This window comes from Trichomycterus rosablanca, chromosome 12 (assembly GCF_030014385.1).
Source record: "Trichomycterus rosablanca isolate fTriRos1 chromosome 12, fTriRos1.hap1, whole genome shotgun sequence".
Classification (NCBI taxonomy): domain Eukaryota; kingdom Metazoa; phylum Chordata; class Actinopteri; order Siluriformes; family Trichomycteridae; genus Trichomycterus; species Trichomycterus rosablanca.
The window spans coordinates 34,607,354-34,625,829 of record NC_085999.1 but is presented as its reverse complement, the minus strand read 5'-3'; the positions used below and the strand labels follow the sequence as shown (position 1 = coordinate 34,625,829).

The window sequence follows — 18,476 nt, the reverse complement described above, 5'->3', positions numbered from 1 at the left end:
TAATAGAGTGGACAGTGAGTGGACACGGTATTTAAAAACTCCAGAAGCGCTGCTGTGTCTGATCCACTCATACCAGCACAACACACACTAACACACCACCACCATGTCAGTGTCACTGCAGTGCTGAGAATCATCCACCACCTAAATAATACCTGCTCTGTGGTGGCTCTGTGGGGGTCCTGACCATTGAAGAACAGGGTGAAATTGGGTTTAAAAAGCATGTAGAGAAACAGATGGACTACAGTCAGTAACTGTAGAACTACAAAGTGCTTCTATATGGTAAGTGGAGCTGTTAAAATGGACAATGTGTGTGGAAACAAGGAGGTGGTTTTAATGTTATGGCTGATCGGTGTATATCAGTAAGAGACATACATGTCATGACAGTTTTAGGATTCTAATGATTTTAATTACTGCCCTTTTCACAATGAAGCTTTATGTGCTGATTTTGAGACCTACAGTAGCTCTGAAGTGGAACGTTTTATTTTTTTCAGATCTTAAAGAGTGAATCATAGACATTGACATTTCTGACTTGTCAAAATCTATTGGGCAATGAAAGCAGGGCGCAGAAATGAATTAGGAATTTATACCAGAGGCGTTCAGTGGGAATAAGGTTAGGACACAGAATATACACAGAAGATACACAGAACTCAGCCAGCCACATCCTTATGGACCTTTCTTTGTGTTGCCACAAAGTTGAAAGCATATCATTTTATAACATTTATTCTCCACTGGTGTGGCTGAAAAACATAAACTCAGTAATTAGCAGTGTTGTTTATGTACTGTTGGCAATTTAGTGTACAGAGTGTACATGTTACTTACAAGTGTGTGTAAACTTCAGCTAATGGAAAGTGGTGGTCTAGTGCGTAGGGCTTTGTGCTATCAGTTGAAAAGATTGTGGGTGTGAATTCCGTCTACCATGCAGCCCCTACTGGGCCCTTGAGCGAGGCCCTTAACTCTCTCGGCTTGTGGGGTGCCATGCAATGGCTGACCCTGCACTCCAACTCCACTTCCAAACAAGCTGGGATTTGCAGAAAAAATGAATTTTATTGTACTGTACACAGGTATCTGTATATATGATAAATAAAAGCATTCTGTCCATGTTTGTGATGGAATAAAATGCATAAAACATAGACACAGAACCCCTGCATACCACACAGGTGCCTTTACCAGGTGAGCTACCAGACTTGTCAGGAATAAGACCCAAATGCTTAGTAGTCTGATCATGGAACCGACAATTAAACTAAAAAAAACAGACTGTGAGTGGGATTTGAGCCCAGGTTACTGCATTACACTCTACCATTCAACCACTCAACCAAGCAGGCTCTTTAGAAAGTGGTTCAACTCAGGTGGGTTAACACAACTAGGCTCAAAAGAGGTACAAAAATTAAACCACAAAAACCACCAGTTTTGGGGAAATGTTTGAGCAGGAAAACTGAAAACAAAAGACTGCCAGGAGAAACACTGGCCACCTCAAGATACACGAGGAGTTCTGACTGCTTCTGCCTTTCCCAAACCGTTCCCTCCTCACTAACACTCCACTACAGAGTGACACTCCATATGAAGTCTCACACTGTGCTTTGAAGGGTGCTTCCAATTAAGGGGAGGGTATAAATTCAGCTGTCAACTTTGGGACGCCCTCTTTGCTTTCGAGTGGAAGAAGGAAGCTGCCGTCACCATGGCTACAGATAGACGCTTTTCTCGCCTTGCTGTCATGGCTTGCGCTACATTATCATTTCAGCATCTCCAAGCGGGAATACAAGCTGTCAGGAGACGCAAGCACCTGCTGCATCGTGCTGCATTACTGCATCAGCAAGTGGTAACTACTTTATAACTAGTACAAATGTATAGTTATGTTTTATTTCTCCAAAAAATGGTGTAAAATATGATAATAATTTACATTTACCAGACGCTTTTATCCAAAGCGACTTACACAATGAGCTGAACACAATGAGCAATTGAGGGTTAAGGGCCTTGCTCAGGGACCCAACAGTGGCAACTTGGTGGTGGCGGGGCTTGAACCGGCAACCTTGTGTTTACTAGTCCAGTACCTTAACCACTGAACTATCACTGGCCATAATGTTAGTGATAGTATTGTTCACCAATCACACATTCCATTACTTTCTTTAAAAAGACTGAAGAAGACTGCCTAAATTTGCCCGAACACCTTATGAGGATAACCTAATATAATATTTTACTGAAAATGATTCCTACATTTGTAAGGTGTTTCCTCCATTCTGCACTTCCGTGGAGTGTCGTGGTTGAGTGTGCTCTTGTGTTCACTCGCTGTTGGAGGGTTTAATAGTCAACTCCCCCTCCGTCCTAATTACTTTGGGACAGCCCTTATTGTGGAGAGCACTCCAGGTGAACATGCAAACGGAGGCGGAGTGGAGAGGCGGAGTGAGTAGGAAGTGGATTGAGTTTGGGGGCTTCTCTCCCCTCTTTATAGACCTGTGCACAGGTGTTGTGCTTTAGGCCTGATTGCCGGCTCACTGTTGGCCCCTAGTGGCCGGAGTCTGTCTAACCCCAAAGCCAACCCTTACAAAAACACCATGTTTCTGTTGCCTTTAAAAGCTTTTTTAACCTTTTCTAGACACCTAATGCAAGGCTTTGGAAAAAATATGCTTTTTGATAATGAAATAAACTGTCATTAAAACAATTCATTTTAGAAAACACATAACTTAGGATTACTGGATGCTGTTACTGGAATCCAAGATTGGTGCCGGTGTTAAAGTAAAAGAACTCTGTGGAGAATTTCTGGCCGCAGTTGTGTTCACTCCGAGAACATTACTTTATAGTTCTTCTCCTGATCTCTATTTGATTTTCTAACCATTAGCAATCAGGCCAGCAGATTTCACATTTCAATCTGTACCAGTTGGCTTATCACATCAGGGGCTGGTTTACATCCAAATGTGAAGTGATCTGATCATGTGCCAATGTTTTCCTCATGCACTGTAATCTATGTGGACACGCAAAGCCGTTTGTGCTCATTTAATGTTTGCCAAATCCTTCTGGTTCTGGACTGATCCAAATGAACAGATGCTGAAGAATATGGTTTGTAAATCATGGTTAAACACAGGTGGTGGGCACAGTGTAGGTTTAGTTGGCTTTGTGGGTGGTTTCCATCCATGTGGTTTTATGAATCATTTCTTTGAAGACGAGTGCTGGGTGCCAAATAAAACTGATATTTACTGTATTTGTATACACTTTATAATGTGATGCACTACATGGACAAAAGTATTGGGATGCCTCTTCTAATTTTTGATTGTATGTGTTTCAGCAGGTGTATTAAAATCAGTTATTTAAAGGACATTATATGGTTCCAACATTGCAGCAACTGTGTAGGGAAGGTCCTTTCCTGTTGCCACATGACTGTGTCCCTGTGCACACAGTAAGATCTAAAGACATAAAGAAAAAACTTGGTCTAAAGGTGAAAATCTGGTGACTGGGCAGGTTGTTAAACCCAACTGAACTCATCGTCATGTTCAAGAAAGTACATGACTTGGGTGCCATTATGGTGCAGATAATCCACACATCAGCTCCAAGGTTTTAAGCTCCCAGGTTTAAATCTAGCAGGCACGATTGACAATATTGGCCTCCAGTCTGCTGGGTGGGAAAGACCTGACTACAGGGTGGGGCTATCAACACTGTAAGGACCTTGGTTGCCTAGGGCACCTGTATAGAAAGTGGAGGAGCGCAGAGATGCGCAAATCCACCAAAGTACGGGTGAATAAGAAGGCATTGGTGGAGTGTGTGTCAGGTGAATATACACCCTCCTTGTACGTCATCGGGGTCCCCAGCAGCAGATTTGCAATGCTAAATGCTTTACAACATGGTGCATTATCAAATTCTGGCCATAAAGGGACACACATGGGCAACAACAACATCCAACATAGAGTGTGGCATTCAACCTTAACTCAACTGGTGAAAACATTCCTCACACCATAACACCACCAGCCTGAACTGTTATCCATGGATTTATGAATTCTGACCCAACCATCTGCATGTCACAGCAACAATCAAGGTCAGTCAAACCAGGCAACATTTTTCCAATCGTTAAATTGGAAGTTTTGGTGACCTCAGTGGAATCCTGTTCTTGCTTGAATCCACTGTGGATTCAACCATAGTAAAATCCACTGTGGTCTGTTGTTTTCTTCTGCCTCACTGTTTATTTATAGTGCTGTGCATTCTGAGTCCCATTTTACACCATTGTGTGTAAATTAGCAAGTGATGAGCACAAAGATTCACTCTGATGTTTGATGTGAACATGAACTCTTGACCGGTGTCTGTATAATTTTATGCACTGCACTTTAGCCGCATGACTGAACAGATGTACAGATGTTTTTCTATTATGTAAAATTGCTGTTCAGTCAGGTGTAAGCACTTGATTTATCTCATTTGTCTAGTTTTGTTTTAGGGTGGAATGTGAGTGAAATGTTTGTACTGTGAGTGCTGAGATGATAATTGTCTGCTGTACATAATACCTAACTGTGTCTGAGTGACTGAATGGTTGAGTGATGCCCTGGCAGGAATTGGCGGAATAACCCTGATGAATCCCGTTTTATGCCCAGTGTTTCTGGGTAGGATCCAGACTCACTGCAACCCTGATCAGTATAAAACAGTTACTTAATATGCATGATAAAAGAATTATGATTACTATGCCAATTGAACATACAGTACACTGTAAGTATGTGGACAGCTGACCATGAGCTTGTTGGACATCTGATTTCAAAACAATGAGCATTAAGACCTTCTTGCTTCCCTACAGCCTCCACTCTTCTCACATGACTTTCCACAATATTTCGGACTGTGTCTGTGGGAATATTGACCCATTTAGTTTAAAGAACAATTGTGAGCTCAGGCACTAACGTTAATAAGAAGATCTTCTCACAACTGACATTCCACTTCATTCCAAAGGTATCAAATCTCATTGAACCATCTCATTGTCTTCATGGACCTCACCGTGTGCACTGGGCAGAGTCACGCAGGAAGAGGTTTTTCCCAAACTATTGTGACAAATTTGTAAGCGTATTATTTTTTTTAATATAATTAATTGTATACACCTGTTATTAATAGGTGTAACTGAAACACCTGAATTCAATAGTTAGAAGGGTATCCACATTGTTTTGGCCATTTAATCTATTCATGCTCATTTTAACCCTGGGAATAACATTAGTAACAAAGAAATCTTTTTATAATATCTATCTATAATGCCTGGTCATATCGTCTTTATTCATTCATGTCCTGTAACCACATACTAATCTGTGCTACTAATCTGTGATCCAGTGCTATCCGGAAACACTGGAAGCAGGTGCGGATAAACTTTGGACAAGGCTTGTTTATACACATTTACACAAAGCATGTTTTATAACCCTTCCTCACACACTCACTAATTCAATCACATCTAGGGGCAATTTAGAGCAGCCAATTAATTACCAAGTTTTGAGAATTGGGACAAAATCAAATATGCAAAAGTAATTCAAGCAGACCCCAAGAACATGCAAAATTCCTCACTAAACAGACAGGTAATCAGAAACCATATTTTTATGCATCAACCATTCTAACTGCAGTGGCAAGATGCCACCCTGAAACAACTATATTAGAAGAAAATCAAAAGGTGGTTCAGGTCAGTGGGTTGGGATATTTATTCCTGAGAATGCCTCCAGGGCTTCTACATTGTTGTAGGATACATTCTCATATTTCTGGATGAGCTGTGTTCTTTGCTCTGAGATAAAGAACTGATGTATAAGAAGAGCAGATGTTAGTCATCTGAGGCGTATTACCACCCACCGAGCCTATGCTCTTATTACAAACGCCTCCAAATCCTCTCTGCACCTCTAAGTATGAGCACAAACACAACCTACACAACTTTAAAGCCCTTCACTCAGATCTGTTTCCACGAGAGCATTCTCATCAACAAATATGTCATCTAACCGCTGCATTTATCGGTCTGAAGTACTATAAAAATGCTACAAAATGTTCTTTTAAATGAATGGAAACAGTGTTTTATAAGCACACTTTGAAATCTTGTGGAAACCTACCCAGAAGAGTGAACAAGGATGAGGGTGTAACACAATAATCCCAATGGTTTTGAAATGGAATTAACTAGTGTACACATACTTCATCCATATAGTGTTCAATCTTGTTTTCTGTACACTCTTCACAACTCAATTACATCAAACTGTTGCATGATCGGCCAATCTTCAAAGTTGGCCATATCTCAGGGAGGTAAGGTCGAATCGACAAAAGCAACAACTGCTGTTTTGTCAAGTTTTTAAACACCTCACTGTCCCTGCTGGACTGAGAACAGTCCACCAATCAAAAATATCCAGTCAACAGCACCCCGTGGGCAGCGTCCTGTGACCACTGATGAAGATCTCAAAAATGACCAACTCAAACAGCAGCAATAGATGAGCGATCGTCTCTGACTTTACATCTACAAAGTGGACCAACTAGGTAGGAGAGTCTAATAGAGTGGACAGTGAGTGGACACGGTATTTAAAAACTGCAGCAGCGCTGCTGTGTCTGATCCACTCATACCAGCACAACACACAATAACACACCACCACCATGTCAGTGTCACTGTAGTGCTGAGAATGATCCACCACCTAAACAATACCTGCCCTGTAGTGGTCCTGTGCAGTAATAACAATAATAATGTACTTGCGATGACCTTGCAATGCATTGTCTTCCTGTTCAAGTGTGTTGCTGCATTATGCTCGAATGTTTCCACCACGACCCTGACCAGGATAAAGTGGTGGTAAAACACAAAAATGAAATTAAAATAAAAACCTGTGTGTGAGAGTGAATAGGTGAATGAGACTCTACTGATACTAATCAAATGTTTTATATGATTTTCTGTCCTCCTTGTCTTGGCAGATTTCTCATTTCTTACTCTGGATGCTTATTGTTTTGGTCACCTTGTGTCCTGTCCTCATCCAGCTCTAACAGCTGAGCAAGTGGGCAGGATACCTTCTGCAGAGTCATCATTCATCATGGTGCTGAGGAGACAGGCCGTGTGAAGGGTTGAATTTGCTGCATGAATCATTTTTAGGAAATTGTCAGGTGTGTCGAATTGTTGTTTCTCTCATTTGCCGCACAGAGGCTATAGTGACATGAACCAGCAGTCTCCAGCTGTGAAGGGGTGAATGGTGACAGGCTGTAATTACACATCAGCACGATCACTGAGCCGTGCAAGTCCACTTCTCCACATGTTCATTTCCACAGGAGAGTGCTGAGATTTAATTCACCACGACATGTACGTGCATGCTTTTCCTGCTGTAGAAGTGAACACAAAGTCATATTTAAGTTTTATTTTATTTTATTTCATTTTATCGACGGCTTTATTCTGGTCAGGGTCATGGCAGGTCAGGTTTCACAGGGAAACACGGGTGAAAGACAAAAACAATCCATCACAGGGCATCAGCCACCCGCCTCCCCTTCCCAGACACAGCCAATTGTGTTTGTTTAGACACCTGGCCCGCCGACAGCATTAACATACAAGTTTGATCTTAGCAGTGATGGGCTACTGTACTAGAATACAATAAGAAATGATTTACCCAAGATACAGAAGAGCCACCATAGCATATATACACCAGTATGTGAACTCCTGACAATGATCTTGTTGGACATCCATTCCGAACCAATAAGTAATTAATATATTATTAATACATTATTTTTAAGTTTAAAACAAATGTGTTTTGGGTTGTGAAGTTCACTGTTGCTTTTCATTCTGAGCAGTTTTGACTCTTTTTTTAGGGTGTTCCCGATGGCTCGTCATACACACTTATACTGGATAAACAGAGACACCAAGTGGGCATTCTTACACTTTAACGTATTACATGAGCAAACATCATTACCATAGCAACTACATTTATCCATCATCTACTTTCTATTTTAGTGTAAGAGCTGTGTTTTCTCTGAAAAGAAATGTATATTTCCAGCAAGTGATTCTGTCAGTATCTGTTTATCTCAGGTGTTTAATAACAGAACAACAATAAGAAGACACCTGTAGTTATTTTTCTCTGTAATTAAATCTCTTGTTAATTATATTAATGAAGATAAAAACCTTATAGCATTTGGGTCTTTGAATTCTCAGCAACTATATAAACACATTCAGGTCTTCTGAGAGTTTTGTTTACTACAGATTAAACCTTTATGGCTGAAGAGATCAGATATCAGGAGACCTGATGCAGCATAGTTACGGATCAAGGCAAGGATATAAAACAATATTAAAGCTTTTATTGTACCACAGTGGTACACTCATTTTTAAATAGAAGAAGCTTGGGACAATACTGAATTCAACGGTAACACTAAAATAGCTTTAAAAGTCTAATGCAGAGAGAACTTGGGAGAACCTGTTGGATGGACAGCTATCTGTACAGATCTTTATAAATTAGGCCTTTATTTCAGAGTAAAAATACAGAAGCTATAAAATGATTTTATTATAGTCACATTACACATTAATAGTTGATAGCACTGCATAGGTCACAAGATTTTAATAATGGCAAACCAGAAGCATATCATAATGTAAATTATTGGGCTTTAGCTTTGTTTTTTACACTTTTGTAACTGTCTAAATGCTAAAGTAAAATCCACAGTTATATGAGTGGATAAGTCCATTATCTTCATTACCTACCTTAAATCTAAAGCCACTCAATGCATCACAATATCAGCTCAAATTTAAAAGAGAATTTGTGGTAAATGTAGGAAAACTATATTATTAATTCTGTAAAAATGCTGAGCATTTACAAGGAAGATTATGAAAATTAAAGTACTTCAGTTCTAGGGCAGTCTTAGTGGCATCTCATTGGTTAAGGTACAGGACTAGTAATTATAACATTGTTGATTCAAGCTTATAACTGGCAGTTTGCCACTGTTGGGTCCCTGAGCAAGGCCCTTAACCCTCAATTACTTGTATTGCATTACTTTATAAATGTCAGTCGCTTTGACTTATCAGCCTCATCTGTATAATCTGCATAATCAGTAAAAAAAAAACTAAACAAAGAGCCAGAACACATTTGCCAATTACACACACACACACACACACACACACACACACACACACACACACATACCTGTATATATATATATATATATAAATGTAGATGCCCGACCGGCTTATAGCACTGTTAAGATTTGAACACCATAGCTCACCAGTAGTGGAGCATTGTTATTTGTCTTTTATATAAAATATGGTTGTTATACTTGGGTCATTAAGTATATGATGTCATTTTTACAATTTTATTATTTTACTGTACTGTCTTACTGTTTACTCAGGAAATATTTATTCAAAATGAATTTATAACAGTGCATTAGGGAGTAAGGTTTTGTTGAAGAACATTTAACTGCAAAATGGTGCAAAAGGTCCTTTATTTAAATCTTGATGGACCCTGTCATATGCCTTTAAACTCATAGACAAGGCTAAGTAATGTGATTAATGATAAGCTGTGTATTTCTGCTTGTGACGCTTGTGCATTGGCCTCTTGAGCAGTGGAGGTCAGTAGCACAACATGTAAAGTTGTGAGCCAGTGTTTGATAGTGTCCTATCATTGTAAACCACAGTGGAGAAGAAGTAGCTGTTAAACAATCACTTAATTGGGTGTGCGGGGCCAAAGCCCAGTGATAAATTGGTGTCCTGTTCGGGTGTGTTACTGCATTGCAACCATTGATTCCAAAGGAAACCAGACCCATTGCAATCCTCACCAGGATGAAGTGGTGATAACACCTGAAAATTTATAAGTTCTATTCTCTTTTAAAAATTTATCTGATGGTTATTTTTTTTTTACATTTTATACAAAATAACTTTATAAAATAGATTAATTGTAAATTTTAGCTGAACTGTTCCTCTAACAAGTGACACAAAAGCCCAGCTGGCAGAGTGGCTACCTCGTAGCAACACTGATCCTAATGACCTAAGGGGTTTGGTATTATCTCCATGTTTATGCATTGGTTTTCTTTAGGTACCCCAGTTTACTCCCACTCACAAAAAAACATGCAGCAAAAATCCTGTCCATAACATTTTCTTGCCATGTTCCCATTGTTATAGAATGCCACCAGTTCCATCTCCCAAAACATGAAATATTGGATAGTGTAACTGATGCGACTGTGTTGACCTGTAATACACTGGCACCTTCTACAGCGAGTATTCCTGTCTTGCACTCAGTGCAACTATCATCAGAATAAATTGGGTCCTGGAGGCCAGGGTTTGATCCTGGTGAGTTATCCTCTTTTCTCTCATTGTCCTCCAATCTTCTTAGTGACTGGGTGTGTTAGTTTTTCCTAAGTATGAGTGAAGTGAAGTATAGTGAAGGTGTGAGTATGTGATACCTGTGATATTGGCGCATTGCACAAGGTGCATTCCATGGGCAAGGGTGGCACTGGATTTGATACCGAGGAGCTTTGCATGTTCTCCCAGTTGCTTTTGGTGTTCTCTCATGGCCCAAAAATGCAAACGGTGGAGTGGGTATGCCAGGTGCCCCTGAATGTGAGGTAGTAAGTGAGTGAAGGTGTGATGCCCTTTGATAGATTGGCATCCTGTACAGGAAAGTAATAGCCCTGTGTTACAGAGTGACACCTGATTAACTGAGACTGTGATCAGGACTGTATGGTTAGTGACTGTTTCTAAATGAGTTTGTCCAACTAGCTGGCACATGAGCACTGAAAGTGGGTCTTAGATCAAATCAAGCATCAGCTGTTTGAAATGGATTTAAATGACCTTTATAACCCAGATCATAAATCCAGCAGCAATTTTGTTTTGTTGTTAAAAAAATTAGAATCAGTCAAGGGTGCACAAACTTTTGCATACCACTTAAGTTGCATTTCAAACTAACAGTAACATTATGCCAAAAAAGTACTGTGTCAAAACAAACTGATTACCATATTGCCCACTTCTATTTTTTAAGAAGAGGTACTATTGGGCAGTAGTGTAATGTGGCGCTAGATTTCAATGGATATTCACCATTATGGCAAAATTACACCAGTTTTATATACTAAAGCTCTTTACATCATATTTCTGCACACGGGCTCTAAAGGAAAATATGTCATTTGCTCCTTTGTCTGTTCAGCCAAAAAAATTGAGCCAATCTAGTAAAAAGGGGTACTGGTCAATAAATTCAGTCTATAAACCTTCTCTAGTCCCTTATTAGGAGGGCTCTAATATTCAGGCTTGTAGTTGTGACAGCAACATGGGTTCTGAGGACCTGGGTTTGATCCTGTGGAGCTTTGCATGCTTTCCCTGTGACTCTGGGTGCCTACCAATCTCACAAAATGATGCACAAAAAAATGTGCAGAAACTGGATTGAGAATGTCAGTTGACCCTAGGTGTGAGTTATGCCTAGTACACACTACATGATTTTTGCCCTGATTTTCGCTCGGCGACTGGTCGGCACTAGATTTCCCGGCTCGGGAGCAACTCGGCATTTGCTCGGCGATCGAAACTCGGCTCTCAATCGCTATGTGTGAACTACTCAACAACTCGATCTCGAAGAGAGATATTCAGCTTGTCGAATATCTGGATTTGAGTTGCCCAACTGGCAATGAGTGCGTCGAACAGCCAATGAGAACGCAAGATACGGGGTGAGGGGAAAAGCAGGGGAGGAGTTATAAAAAGGTGGGACAGGGGCATAATACAGTTTATATCAGAATACATCGGCATACACACAAGTTTTACAGTATCTCTGAACGTATCGTTCTCTACAAAACACAACACCAACGTTTAATTGCAAAAATATTTATTAACCTCCAGTTGGTGATAGACGGTGTAGTGTGAAACCCCCTATCGCCGATCAGTCGTGTAGTGTGAAAGTCACACCGACTTGAAAGACTCCCGATTACAAGAGATCCAGTCGTGTAGTGTGAACTGTACAGCGACCTGACGACTTTGGAAAGTCGTGTAGTGTGAACTTGGTATTAGTAAGTAAAGGTGTTTGTTTGTTTTATTAGGATTTTAACGTCATGTTTTTCACTTTGGTTACATTCATGACAGGAACGGGTAGTCACTCATCACACACAAGGTTCATCATTTCACAAGGTTATATCAAACACAGTCATGGACAATTTATTTTCTCCAGTTCACCTCACTTGCATGTATTTGGACTGTGGGAGGAAACCGGAGCACCCGGAGGAAACCCACGCAGACACGGGGAGAACATGCAAACTCCACACAGAAAGGATTCGGACCGCCCCACCTTGGGATCGAACCCAGGACCTTCTTGTTGTGAGGCGACAGTGCTACCCACCGTGCCGCCCAAGTAAAAGCGTGATGCCCTGTGATAGATTAGTACAGTGACTTTCTCCCTTGTGCCTAGTGCATCGTACACCCCGCGACAATGACCAGGACAGATTGATTTGAGAGATCTATGGATAAATAAATGAATGAATGTTACAGTATTATTTGAATGAAGCAGCGTCCGGTGTATTTATAGTTTTGTACAGAGACCCAGAGCGGCCCATCCTTCAGTAACGAATCTCATTGGTTGGTATGTCGGCGTGGGCGTGGCTTTGGTCGCTCAGATTCTCCTCTGTCCAACAAAACAGTGGAGCTAAGCTTTTAGCTTCCTAGCTCCGAGCTGATCTGCATTTCTCACATCACTAAAGGTGGCTTCGGAATATCGGCTCATTCAGGGTTTGAACGAAGGAGAAAAGGTAATTTCTGACTGAAATGTTTATGCCAGACAAACATTAATGCAGTTCAGTAAGAGAAATGAGGCGTGTTTCGTAGCTGAAGGTGGGGGAGCCGTTAGTGCAGGAGTCGTTCATGTACTAGAATGGAGCTCAGAGTTAGCTTTAGGCTAACATAAACACGGCCTTGGCTTCACATTCTCAGGTGTTTATAGACGTTAGTGATATATAATGAACGCTAACACAGGTATGCCTTTGTGTATCATGTTATTGATTTACATACTGCGGGTAACTGAAGATTTTTGTCCTTCAACGCGCACACACACACACACACACACACATGCGGCCGGAGAACCGGAGAGTAACTGAGCACAGCTTCCAATAAATCAGCTTTCATAGTGACCGTTATTTTTAAAATCACCTTCTAGAATCATCCGTTTAACGGTCTTTTCAAATCTCATTTAAATGTACACAGCTTAAAATCCCCGGATGAAGCCGTGAATGTATACAAGTGCATAGTGTCAGACGCATACTGTTGCAGCAAGTACTTAATATTACTGTACTAGGTATACTACTGCACTGAGTACTTAATATTACTGTACTAGATATACTACTGCACTTAGTACTTAATATTACTGTACTAGATATACTACTGCACTTAGTACTTAATATTACTGTACTAGGTGCACTGAGTACTTAATATTACTATACTAGGTATACTACTGCACTGAGTACTTAATATTACTGTACTAGGTATACTACTGCACTAAGTACTTAATATTACTGTACTAGGTATACTACTGCACTGAGTACTTAATATTACTGTACTAGGTATACTACTGCACTTAGTACTTAATATTACTGTACTAGATATACTACTGCACTGAGTACTTAATATTACTGTACTAGATATACTACTGCACTTAGTACTTAATATTACTGTACTAGGTGCACTGAGTACTTAATATTACTATACTAGGTATACTACTGCACTAAGTACTTAATATTACTGTACTAGATATACTACTGCACTGAGTACTTAATATTACTGTACTAGATATACTACTGCACTGAGTACTTAATATTACTGTACTAGATATACTACTGCACTGAGTACTTAATATTACTGTACTAGGTGCACTGAATACTTAATATTACTGTACTAGGTATACTACTGCACTTAGTACTTAATATTACTGTACTAGATATACTACTGCACTTAGTACTTAATATTACTGTACTAGGTGCACTGAGTACTTAATATTACTATACTAGGTATACTACTGCACTAAGTACTTAATATTACTGTACTAGATATACTACTGCACTGAGTACTTAATATTACTGTACTAGATATACTACTGCACTAAGTACTTAATATTACTGTACTAGATATACTACTGCACTAAGTACTTAATATTACTGTACTAGGTATACTACTGCACTGAGTACTTAATATTACTGTACTAGATATACTACTGCACTGAGTACTTAATATTACTGTACTAGATATACTACTGCACTAAGTACTTAATATTACTGTACTAGGTATACTACTGCACTGAGTACTTAATATTACTGTACTAGATATACTACTGCACTGAGTACTTAATATTACTGTACTAGATATACTACTGCACTAAGTACTTAATATTACTGTACTAGATATACTACTGCACTAAGTACTTAATATTACTGTACTAGGTATACTACTGCACTGAGTACTTAATATTACTGTACTAGATATACTACTGCACTGAGTACTTAATATTACTGTACTAGATATACTACTGCACTAAGTACTTAATATTACTGTACTAGGTATACTACTGCACTGAGTACTTAATATTACTGTACTAGATATACTACTGCACTTAGTACTTAATATTACTGTACTAGATATACTACTGCACTTAGTACTTAATATTACTGTACTAGGTATACTACTGCACTGAGTACTTAATATTACTGTACTAGGTATACTACTGCACTGAGTACTTAATATTACTGTACTAGATATACTACTGCACTTAGTACTTAATATTACTGTACTAGGTGCACTGAGTACTTAATATTACTATACTAGGTATACTACTGCACTAAGTACTTAATATTACTGTACTAGATATACTACTGCACTGAGTACTTAATATTACTGTACTAGATATACTACTGCACTGAGTACTTAATATTACTGTACTAGATATACTACTGCACTGAGTACTTAATATTACTGTACTAGGTGCACTGAATACTTAATATTACTGTACTAGGTATACTACTGCACTTAGTACTTAATATTACTGTACTAGATATACTACTGCACTTAGTACTTAATATTACTGTACTAGGTGCACTGAGTACTTAATATTACTATACTAGGTATACTACTGCACTAAGTACTTAATATTACTGTACTAGATATACTACTGCACTGAGTACTTAATATTACTGTACTAGATATACTACTGCACTAAGTACTTAATATTACTGTACTAGATATACTACTGCACTAAGTACTTAATATTACTGTACTAGGTATACTACTGCACTGAGTACTTAATATTACTGTACTAGATATACTACTGCACTGAGTACTTAATATTACTGTACTAGATATACTACTGCACTAAGTACTTAATATTACTGTACTAGGTATACTACTGCACTGAGTACTTAATATTACTGTACTAGATATACTACTGCACTGAGTACTTAATATTACTGTACTAGATATACTACTGCACTAAGTACTTAATATTACTGTACTAGATATACTACTGCACTAAGTACTTAATATTACTGTACTAGGTATACTACTGCACTGAGTACTTAATATTACTGTACTAGATATACTACTGCACTGAGTACTTAATATTACTGTACTAGATATACTACTGCACTAAGTACTTAATATTACTGTACTAGGTATACTACTGCACTGAGTACTTAATATTACTGTACTAGATATACTACTGCACTTAGTACTTAATATTACTGTACTAGATATACTACTGCACTTAGTACTTAATATTACTGTACTAGGTATACTACTGCACTGAGTACTTAATATTACTGTACTAGGTATACTACTGCACTGAGTAATTAATATTACTGTACTAGGTATACTACTGCACTGAGTACTTAATATTACTGTACTAGGTATACTACTGCACTGAGTAATTAATATTACTGTACTAGATATACTACTGCACTGAGTAATTAATATTACTGTACTAGATATACTACTGCACTAAGTACTTAATATTACTGTACTAGATATACTACTGCACTGAGTACTTAATATTACTGTACTAGATATACTACTGCACTAAGTACTTAATATTACTGTACTAGATATACTACTGCACTGAGTACTTAATATTACTGCACTAAGTACTTAATATTACTGCACTAAGTACTTAATATTACTGTACTAGATATACTACTGCACCGAGTACTGAGTACAGTGTTTCTGTATAGAATTGATGTAGAGCTTTCTCTTTGTTAAAAAGGGTTTCAGGTTGCATTTCTTAATACAGCAGCAGACTGTGTTAAATGACAACAGCTTTCCCAAGTACTTCGGGGTCTATCACAGCGACATGCAGCAATTAAAAAGTGGTGGTTTTATTGTGCGTATTGGCTTGAATGCACATTGTGCCAATTTAACGAATATTCACCATTTTAGCAAAATCACACCAATTTTATGTTCTAGGGCACGTTACATAATATTCCTGAAGATTCATAGAGAAGAGCTCTAAAGGAAAATATGTCATTGGCTTCTTTGTCTGTTCAGTCAAAAACTTGAGCCAGACCAGTATAAAAGAGGTACTGGTCAATAAATTCAGTCTATAAACCTATATTGTTGTAACATTCTATTCACAATCGCAAATGTCTTTTTTACTGTTATCTCCTGTGCACCACATAGAGTAAAACAATAATCTCTTCTACACAACTTTTTAAACTGAGACGCTCAAAGAACTTCATGAAATACCACAAGGTTACCTCCTCATAGTCTAGTTCCACCTCCAGAGTTGTTTTTATATTTATAACATTTTAATGCAACATTAAATATCGTCTTCTGTTCAGTGTTTTATTATTATGTAAAACTCATTGTTGAAACATTTTATTTAAGAAGAGGAGGATTGTGCATGTGACTTACTGTTAATTGGCTGCAGCCCCACTGGTGACTGTGATGGCTGAATCAAGTAGTTGAATTAGGTTGCAAATATATTAACTGTATTAATATTTCCATCATTTTAGTTAGCAATGCTTATGGTTAACCATTGAACCGTTAACGGAATAATTTGGCATGGCGATTAGTGAGCTGTGAAAGCAGGAGACAGGGTTGCACAAATTTTACTCAGCACATTCTGTAGCAGTGGAGATGTTGCTCTTCTGTCTCTCAGTAAACACGTTTAAGTATTATTTTATATAAATATTTCTAAATAATATTAATATTCACTAATAGTTTGTATTGGTCCGATAGTATCTTTAACTTTCATCTACCTGCAAACTTTTCAAACACTTCACATGAATGTTGTTGATTTTATTGTGTGTAATGAAAAAAAACACACTGCATCAAATTCATGAAAAATGTAAAAACAGAATTTTCACTTATGTTCCTAGACTTTTGGTACCCGCTGTATATGAAGCCTTATGTTAATAATATATGGGGTTGATGGGAATTTCTGATATGAGCAGTTTATTTGTCCTCATCCTGCATAATCAGGGGAGTGATTGAGCTGAACCGGGAAACATCGTTATCATAAAACCAAAAGATCAATGATTCTCCAACGTATCACTCCCTGTTCTCCACTCATCTCATTTCTTATCCTCTTCTCGCTCTCCTCCCTACAGAACATGGACCAAGACGCTTACGCATAAGAGAATGAGTTTGCTGTACTGCACCATTTTTTAAGGTAAGTGTTTTTTCTCTAGCTGATGTTTGTTTAACATGGCATCATTTAGCCTGGAAGTGTGAAAAATGAATCTCATGGTATGAGGATAAAATATGTTAAAATATATGATTTAATTTGGTGTGTACACTGATCAGCCATAACATTAAAACCACCTCCTTGTTTCTACACTCACTGTCCATTTTATCAGCTCCACTGACCTTATAGAAGCACTTTGTAGTTCTACAATTACTGACTGTAGTCCATCTGTTTTCATGTTCTTTAATGGTCCCCACAGGACCACTACAGAGCAGGTATTATTTAGGTGGTGGATGATTCTCAGCACTGCAGTGACAATGACGTGGTGGTGGTGTGTTAGTGTGTGTTGTGCTGGTATGAGTGGCTCAGACACAGCAGCGCTGCTGGAGTTTTTAAATACCGTGTCCACTCACTGTCCACTCTATTAGACACTCCTACCTACCTAGTTGGTCCACCTTGTAGATGTAAAGTCAGAGACGATCGCTCATCTATTGCTGCTGTCTCAGAATAACAAGATGTTCCAGACAAAAAACATTCCATCCCTAATTGGCTATATATTCAGTACCAGTAATTTCAGTTGCATGATTTTATAACTGGATATTTTGGAACCTTTTTTGTACCTGAACAAAGAACTGGCTGATTTATTAAGTGAGTGAAGCTAGCAGTGTTGTTGTTTGCTGGCTTGTTAGGTACATCCAATCATACCGCATGTAACATTATGTGCATCATGTCATTAAATAGCACATTTCAGAAGATGTGAGTTGTTATTGTGCATCAATAAAAACTTGGCAGTTAAACGCTAGCTATCATTACATTATTGTGGTTCTAATCAAAGATGCATTTGCTTAACTATTATGCTCATTGCAGTGAAAATGAAATGGACCCATAACCCCAAGTGTTATTGGCCCTTGTTTGTTTATT

At 38.5% G+C, this 18,476-nt stretch overlaps 1 protein-coding gene across 1 annotated transcript in view; it reads left to right on the top strand.

Annotated features, from left to right (window-relative positions):
* The first annotated feature begins 12,545 nt into the window (after window positions 1–12,545).
* Window positions 12,546–18,476, top strand: part of sestd1 (SEC14 and spectrin domains 1) — a 45,205-nt gene continuing 39,274 nt past the window's right edge. The window contains exons 1-2 of the mRNA XM_063006349.1: window positions 12,546–12,642; window positions 17,479–17,540. The gene's annotated coding sequence lies outside the window, so the exon portion shown is untranslated. The remainder of the gene's footprint in view (window positions 12,643–17,478; window positions 17,541–18,476) is intronic.